Genomic DNA, 8925 nt, shown 5'->3' with positions numbered 1-8925 from the left:
AGCCGCGAACCCGCGTAAGCGTAAAATGCAGCGATCAGCGTGGTACCGGTTTACCCCGCGCACATGCGCATGCGGCGCGCGCGGCGCCCAGAGAGCGCGCCATAGACAACGATAAATAAAAACGGACACCTCTCTACTGTGAGATGGGTAAAAAGGAACAGGTCCCCGCTCGTGCGATCTTTGTGCAGGGTTCTTTGTGGGTGTGGTCGGCGACTAGCCGGGGTCGTCCTCCCGATGGGGGACTAGCACTAGCCGTCTTCCCGCACATGGTCCCTCGGGTCCCTGCTGCTCCTAATCTTTTCGTACATCCTCCTGCTGATCTCCGCAAAGTCCTGCTCCCTCCCTCGTCTCGCCCTGCGCGCCTGCTCCGCCTCCACATCGTCTGCCCTACGTCGTCTGCTGACGGGCCCTCCATAGTCGGTTGAGGTCGCCGCCCTCCTCGTGCCTCTTCCCAACGTTCCCTCGGCGGCCGACGCCGTCTGCTCCGGCTCCCCAGTCCCCGGGTCTGCCCTGCTCTCGTCTGCGCTAGTTTCTGTTTCGTCATCACCGGTGTCCCTCCTCTTCTTTCTCCTCTTCTTGTATGCTTTGTACATCGCGTCGATTCCTTTTGCTCAAGATGTTTGTGCCCGCGAGCGGCGGCGACCGCGAGGGGGAGATATGGGGAGATATGAGGCCCTCCGGCTGCAGGCGAGGCTCGTGTGCGACAGCCGCGCCGCCGCCCTCGCCGCCGCCGCAGCGCTCGGCGGAGGCCGGCGCGGCTCGTTCCGGGTCCGCGGCGTCGTGCAGCTGGGCGGGGGCGAGAGCAGCGGGGCGGCGCCTCTCGGCGAGGCAGTGGCGGCGGGGGACGCACAAGCTGGCGCACAAGGCGACGGGGCAGGCGGCCGCAGGACTCGCGGCCGGAGAAGAGGCGGGCGCGCTGCGGAGGAGGAGGGTGCCTTTGAGGAGGCGGCGGCGCCGGGAGTGGACGGCGCGCTGGCGCTGCTCACCGCCCTCTGCGAGATGGGGTTCGAGCGAGCTGCCGCCGCGACGGCGCTGCGGCATGTAGCCGCGGGGCGACGCGGCGAGGACCCGCTGTCGGCGGCGCTCGATTTGCTCGCGTCGGGTGGTGTGTTGTGAGACTGCAGAGGCAGCGTTGTATAGAGATATAGATATAACAGGAACAAAAAATACTCCGGTAGTTTACAATTCACAAACTCACATCAGTCAATCACGCATCTGTCGCCCCTGTCATGCAGCCTCTCTCACAAGCAAGATATCGATACGGCTCTATCAGTGGACACAGGACAGTGCCCCCCACTGACAGTGCAACAGTGCCGCGTGGATATGGAGTATATGGATTTGAGGGCAAGCCAAGGAAGCTCACCACCATATGAGACAGGCCTCGCCCTCCTTCATCCGCTGTTCCTCTTCCTCCAACTCCATCTCGAGACGCTCCCGGCGCCCTTCCTCCTCGCGCTCCTTCTCCGCGGCGTTGCAGGCCAGTTCTATAGCGATCCTCATTGCTGCGGAGGCTGCGTCTTGCTCGTGGCTGGTATTGTTGTTCTGCGACGACTTTTTCTTTAGGTCAAGCCACTTGCGGCTGACGACCTTGATCCTTATTGCAGAAGTGTGCAGAACCTCGCCCGACGACTTGAAAAATACGACTTTGTAGTCCCGACCAGCCTCTTTGGGCCGGAACGAAAGCTGTTCGAGTCGTTCGGTGGGTTCTGGAAGGGGGTCGGCGAGATCCTCTGGAAGGCGGCGAACGTGCTGCAGAACAAACTGACGCGGGCCCAGTAAGTACCTCGACGAGAGGTGACTTGGACCACCAAGAACTGGCTAGGGCTGCAGAAGCAGCGTATCTCAGTCGTTCTTCACACGGCCATCGCAGAGCAGATTGTGAATGAGCTTGCCTGCCTGCGGCGAGGGCGGTCGAGTGCACGGAGCTAAGTGCCTCGCCGTCCTCGCAGGAGTCGCTTAGGCGGCTCCCGTGGTGTACTTTTGTTGAGGTGCTGACCCCGGTTCTTTTCTTTTTTCTTTGGGTAAAAAAAAACTTTGTCGGTACAAGTTTCGCGCGTCCCCACGATGGTGGCTGCCCTTGGCGGCTGCCACCGTGGGAGCCGACCTGGAGATCCTCAGCGGCTGCAGCCGCCCGCGGCCGCTGCCGAAGGCACCAGTCGCACGGACTTCAGCTCGGTACACGCGCTGCCGGCCGGTGGGCCACGCTCTGATGGACGACGCTCTGGTGCCCTAGACCAGCGCCAACCCCAACAGAGCTCTCCCGGCCGGCCGCTGCGACGCGACAGCCTGGTCCCCGAGCCTCCTGCTGCTGCCACGGCCCGACCTCCAGGCACAAGGCTCGCCTCGCAGCAGCCCGAGCAGCAGCCCGAGCAGCAGCCCGAGCAGCAGCCCGAGCAGCAGCCCGAGCAGCAGCCCGAGCAGCAGCCCGAGCAGCAGCCCTCGCAGCAGCCCTCGCAGCAGCCCTCGCAGCAGCCCTCGCAGCAGCCCTCGCAGCAGCCCTCGCAGCAGCCCTCGCAGCAGCCCTCGCAGCAGCCCGAGCAGCAGCCCGAGCAGCAGCCCGAGCAGCAGCCCGAGCAGCAGCCCGAGCAGCAGCCCGAGCAGCAGCCTGAGCAGCAGCCTGAGCAGCAGCCCACCTGTGCCTCCGCCTTTGCCTCGACCTCCTCCGCCCCCTCCACCTCCGCAGCCGCCGCCCCTGCCTCTGCCGTCTCTGCCCTCTGCTGCCGCCACTGCTCCTCCTGTGGCGCAACGCCATTCTGTCGCTGTCCTTGTCGTACCGGTATCAGCCTCTCTAAGAGCATCCGGGACGACTCCACCCTTCATTCCTGCTGCGCTGCCGCGAGCTACGCTGGGGGCTATGTCTCGTGTGGCGCTGCTGGCGGCTGCGCTGCTTCCTTTGCGGGCGTCGCGTGCGGCGCTGCTGGCGGCTGCGCTGCTTCCTTCTGTCGCTGTCCTTGTCGTACCGGTATCAGCCTCTCTAAGAGCATCCGGGACGACTCCACCCTTCATTCCTGCTGCGCTGCCGCGAGCTACGCTGGGGGCTATGTCGCGTGTGGCGCTGCTGGCGGCTGCGCTGCTTCCTTTGCGGGCGTCGCGTGCGGCGCTGCTGGCGGCTGCGCTGCTTCCTTTGCGGGCGGCGCGAATGGCGGCGCGGCCGGCGGTACCGCTCGCGTCGGGGCGAGTGGCGAGCCCCTCCTCTACCGCATTCCGAGAAGGAAGGGCGAGGTCGAGTGCAACGCGACGAGATGGCAGGGCGTGTCCCTGTCTGTGGGGCGTGTTCAGCCGAGCGGGGTGCGTTTTTCCGAAACAGGCGGCAGTGCGTATGGGGGTGTAAAGGAACCACCCGGAGGCCGCTCGCTTCCACGACCGAGAGCAGGCGAATTCCGGCCACCGCCGTCGACCCCGCCCTCGCCGCCCGAGCCCACCACCCAAGTGCCGGCCTACCCGCCGCCAACGGGACCAGCTCACGGGAGACGGTTCTCCTCCGACGAGGATGGGGACGGTCCCTTCGAGGCCGCGGCCGAAGGCGTCGCCTCCGCCAACACTGCCCTCCGCGCCTGCCTCCTTCAGCACGAGGCGCAGGCCTCCGCGCTCGACGACCACTGGCAGCTCCGCTGCGGCGTGCCTGCGGAGGACGGCGCCGTGCAGCTGGCCGACGCCCTCGCCGGAGAGATGCCTGGCAGCGCGGAGGCCTTCGCCAAGGAGGACGAGCGCTACTTCGGCCCGCCGACACGCGACGCCATGGCCTTCGCCGGGGGCGTCCGCGCGCAACTGCGGAGCTCGTGGCCCAAGGAGACGCTCCCCGATAGCGAGGCGCGCGTCCTGCAGTGGGGGGCGACTTACGAGTCGGAGGCCACTGGGCGGCGCGAGCGGAAGGCGCGCTTCCAGGCGAACGGAGAGGCCGACCTGACCGCGCCGACCCGCCGAGGCAAAGGCGTGAAGCCGCCGAGGCTGGTCGTACGCCGCAATGCCGCCGGCCGCGAATACGTCGCGAGCGTGCGCGACGCGAGCTGGCCGCAGCAGTGGCCGGCGGCGCCATGGGGGCGGAGCGGGCGGGCGGGCGGGCGCTGGCTGCCGCCTGAGGGCGCGGCGCAGCTGCCGACGTCTCCACCGACGCCGCTCGAGGAGGTAAAGCCGCTCGAGGAGGAGTACCGCACCGGGCAGGCGTTCTGCAAGCCGACGCAGGAGCTGGATACAGAGCGACTGCGACGCCTGCTCACCGAGATCGACGCAATCGCGGCGCGGCGCAGCGGGGGCGAGCCGCTCGTGCCTGGCCAGGAGCGCAAGCTCGCGAGGGAGCCGGAGCTGCGAGCCGAGCTCGAGCGTCGTGGGCAATGGGAGCTGCCACCGCAGCCGACCCCCACCGCTCCGCCGCAGCAGCTGCTTCTACCCGGCTCGCCGTCGCCGCCGCCGACCCTGCGGGCGCACCCTATGTCAATATCCCCCGCAACCAGGGTGAGCCAGCAGGAGGAGGACTCGGGAGCACGGGCACGCAGCGCAGACCTGTCTGCCCAGGCACGGGTGCCGCGTGACGAGGCGGCCGAGTCGCTGCCTGCGAGGCCGCAGAAGCCCTCGCCGCATCCGCCCTCGCCGCGAGCGAACCCTATGTCAAAATCCTTCGCGACCAGGGTGAGCCAGCAGGAGGAGGACCCAGGAGCACGGGCACGCAGCGCAAGCCTGTCTGCCCAGGGACGGGTGCCGCGTGACGAGGCGGCCGAGTCGCTGCCTGCGAGGCCGCAGAAGCCCTCGCCGCACTCGCCCTCGCCGCCACCACAGTCGGCTCGGCCCTCCCCGCCGCCGCCTCCCGCGCTGCCCTCGCCGCCTCTCGCCTCGCTCCTGTCGGCGTCGCCCACCGTGCCGCCTCCGCCGCAGCCCGCCTCGCCGCTCCCGCCAGAGCGCGGATGGCTCAAGGCGGCAGACTACGCCACGGCCGCGGCGCGGGGCTGCAGGGTCGTGGGCGGCGGCTTCGTCGGCTGGCGGGAAGCGCAGCCGACCGACGTCCTCAAGGGGCTCGCGCAGCGCCGCGCCGCCGCCGAGGCCGAGGCCCGGCGGCTCGCGGGCGAGCAGGCGGCTCGCTCCCTCGCGGCTCGCGCGCGCCTCCGGCGCCGTCTCTCCGTGTGGCGGGCGGCGAGCCAGCGTTGCCGCGCAGAGCGCGCGCAAGAGGCGCTCCGACAGGCGAAGGCGCAGGCTCGGGCAGCCTCTCTCACCGGGCAGGTGGAGGCGAGGCGGCGGGGGCGGATCGTCGCGGCCCTCGACGAGAAGACGTCCGAGGCGCTGGCGGTGCTGACGCTGGGCGCCGAGGGCCCGCGCTCGTTCGCTCTGCTGCCTGCCGATGCGGCGCGCCGAGCCGTCGTCTCCCTCAGGGGCGCCATCGCCGCCTACGACGCCAACCCCCGCCTCAAGCACCTCTCCGACGCCGAATCGCCTCCGGCTAGCGCGTACCGCAGGGCGTCCGACGCCCTCGCTCTCCTCCAGGAGGCAGAGCGGGGCGCGCTGAGCGAGGTCCGGGAGGCCGAGCGGATGGCGCGGGACGAGGTCCGGGAGGCCGAGCGGCTGGCGCGCATGGGCGAGCTCCTCGACGTCAGCGCGCGATCGAGGTGTCGCGACAAGTGGGACCTTCTCCAGCGCGAGGCGGCGAGGGCGGCCTGTAACGCGGCGGAGGCTGCACTGCGCGAGGGGTGGGGGCCGGGCGTGGTCGCCTCGGCCGGCGCCGCGGCGGCGCGTGGGACGGTGCTCGCATTGGTGCCTCCGCCGCCACACGCGGGGGGCGACGCCTGCCTTCGCCGGCCGCTCGTGGAGACGCTGCGTGACTCCGCCGTGGCGGCGCTGCGCGACGACGACATGAGCGGCGAGGCGTTTGCGCGCCTTCTCGCGGAGCGGGCGGCGAGCATGGTCATGCGGGAGGCGCTGGCCGAGGAGCGGGCGGCGGACACCTTCCGCGCTGGCCGGCGGATCTACCGAAGCCGCGCCGCCTTCGAGCAGGCCGAGCGTGACCGCGAGGCGTGGCACGTGTCCTACGTCTCCATGCACGTGTCCTTCGGCCGCCTTGACAAGTGTGGTGCCTACTACGCCGGCCCCGACGCCCCAGAGGGCACGCTCACCCACAGCCAGGTTGGCGACCGCATCCGAGCGGCGGTGGCAACACTAGAGGCGGCTGCGGCGACGCGGGAGGCGGGGCGACGCTTCCGGCGGTGGAGCCGCGACGCTCGCTGTCAAGCCGCCGCCTCAGCGATGCAGGCGCTCCTCCGATCGTGCCCGGGCGTGGCACGACGGCGCGAGTGCCGCTTCCGCTCTGCCAGGGCGCTTCAGGCGCTCGCTCGGGGAGCCTCGGCGCGGCGGCAGGCGAGGCTCCTCGCCTCGAAGCGCCGGGACAGGCTCGCCGACCTGTCGAGGCGACCGTTCGGGGCGGCGCTGGCCTGCCTGCCCCATCGCCAGAGCCGCGGCGCGGCGATCCGCCGGCAGGCGACGGTCCTGCCCGAGGGCGTCGCAAGCTACTACGCGAGACCCGAGGGCCCCACACGCCTCGACGTCGCCTCGGCTACATCGGCACTGCGCGGGGCCGCGACGGAGATATTCGCTCGCCTGGCTGGGGCCCGCCGGCTGGTCGCGTGGTTCCGGCGACGCTACGGACCGCCCGCGGCGCTTCCAACCGCACCGCCGCGCCCCGCCCCGCCGCCCTCACCACCGTGCCCTCTGCTCGCCACGCTCCGCGGGGCCATCAAGGCTGGCGCCGAGGCGGCGGCACTCTCCGACGACGGCAACCTCGCGCACGCCCTCCGCACGGCCAGGCGCGCCCGCGACGAGTATGCGCTCCTGCGCGCCCGCCACGCAAGGAGGGCTGCCGTCGCCTCTCGCCGTGCGCGCGCACGCAAGCGGCGAGAGGCCGAGCAGCTCCAGCGCGCGGAGGAGCTGGAGGAGGCCAAGCTGCTCGCGTCGGCCGTCCGCGAGGCGCAAGAGAAACAGGGCGCGGCGCGCCTCAGGCTCGAGGAGAGCCTCGAGGCGGAGCGGCGTGGGCGGGCGCGGCTCGACCAAGCGAGACGACCCGCCGGCGCCCACCACGCTAGCGACGCCTCCTCCTCCCTCGGCTCGCTCTTCCACTTCAGGGCCGGCGGCGCTCAACAACGCAGTGCGCGCCGGAGCCAGCCTAAGTCGGACGCGCCATCGCGAGAGATTGGGCGGACTAGCCGAAGGATCGCCGATAAGGCCGCCACGGCAGAGGCGGCGAGGGTGCAGAAAGAGGCGGCGAAGGCGGCGAAGGCGGCCGCGGCGGCGACGGCGGCGGCGGCGGCGGCGGCGGCGGCGAAGGCACACCGCGCAGCAGCTCGCCCAGGTGCTCCTCCGCTTCTGCAGCAACACCACGCTCACCTTCTTCCTTCGCACTATGCCGCCGTCGGTGACCCAGGACGCCGCGCGCGAGCACGACCGCCTGATGGAGGAGGCGCTCTACACCCTCGTGGGTGGCGCGCGGGTCGGACGCAACAGCCCACGGTGGCGGGTCGCTGTTCAGCAGGCCCGACTCCCGGTCAGGATGGGCGGTATGGGCCTGACCAGTGCCATGGACATCCGTGAGGCAGCGTGGGTCGGCACGTGGGCCCTCGTCACGCGGCCGATACGCGAGCTGCACGAGCCATTCCGCGACCTCGATGTGGCCCTCGCGCCGGGAGAGCGCTTCGACGAGCTTCGGGAGGCTCACAAACGCCTCCGCGCCGTTCGCGACGCGGTCGGCAAGACGTGGCGCGAGTGGGACGGGCGCACGCTATACCAAGACGTCGTCGGGCCCTTCCAGGAGACCAAGGCGGTGCCACGGCGCCGCTACCACCCGCCCAAACTTACGCCGGCGGCGGAGCTGCTGGATCTTTCGGAGTTCTCGTCTACCAGCGAGTTCTTACAGCAGGCGCAGCGGCGGTACACCGTCGGCGTACACCATCGCAACTGGCTCGCCCTCGCCGACGCCTTCGTCAGCGAGGCATCCCGGCAGGGCGGCCGCTACAAGACTGGCAGGTGCAAGAACCACAAGTGCTGGCGCGAGGCGATTCGGTTCGTCGCAGTCAGCCAGGAGGGGGCTGGCGCCTTCCTGAATGCGATCCCCATGCGGGATGATATGAAGATGGAGACGTGGGCGATGCGCATGACAGTTCAGCGCCGCCTCGGCCTCCCGCTCGATGTTGCCTGCCAGGCGGTGGAGGCGGGCAAGAAGGCGCCAAACGGCAAGCCGCACGAAGAACTCGGCGATGCCGCAATGGTCAACCCGCGTGCGAAGCACGCGACACGACACAAATACCTGCTCAAACGACTCGTCAAGACCCTTCGCTCGGCGTGGGGCATGCTCATCGAGATGGAGCCGACTGCACACCTCAGTTACAGTAACCCAAAACAACCTGACGTGGCGGCGGCGAACATCGGCAAAGGGCATGTGCGCCTCGTTGGTCCGAGAGCGATTCTAAGATCAGGTCTCCCACCTCCCCGCTGGAAACGAACATCTAAGTTTCAAATCTCGAATAAATCTCGAAGCACACTTGAATGCTCACTTGGCAGGTAACATATGCGCCACGCGCCTCAACCGCTCCTCTGGTCGCCGCCGGCCTCCGCGGGGGCGGCGATGTCCCAGCGCCACCCATCGGCCAGCCCTCAGATCGATCGATCGGCGCTCAAAGTCGGCTTCAGATCCGAGAACGCTGCTGGCGCCGCCGCCGATCCCAGCGGCGACGCCAGCAGCATCCTCTGCTCTCCAATGCGCCGAGAAGCGACACGGGGGTGCTCGGCCCGCCATGGACGACGAAGGCTCCGCCGGGCGCGCGTCGGCCGGTCCGGTGGCACCCTCTGCGCGCGGCACCTGCCGGCGCCCCGACGACAGCCGTCGCGCCACCGCTGATGGAGGGGCGGTCGGCGCCGCTGCCGCCGCGCCGCCGGTGGGAGGGGCACTGGTGG

This window comes from Emiliania huxleyi (genome assembly GCF_000372725.1).
Source record: "Emiliania huxleyi CCMP1516 unplaced genomic scaffold EMIHUscaffold_101, whole genome shotgun sequence".
Taxonomy (NCBI): domain Eukaryota; phylum Haptophyta; order Isochrysidales; family Noelaerhabdaceae; genus Emiliania; species Emiliania huxleyi.
Note: the sequence above shows the minus strand (reverse complement) of the source record.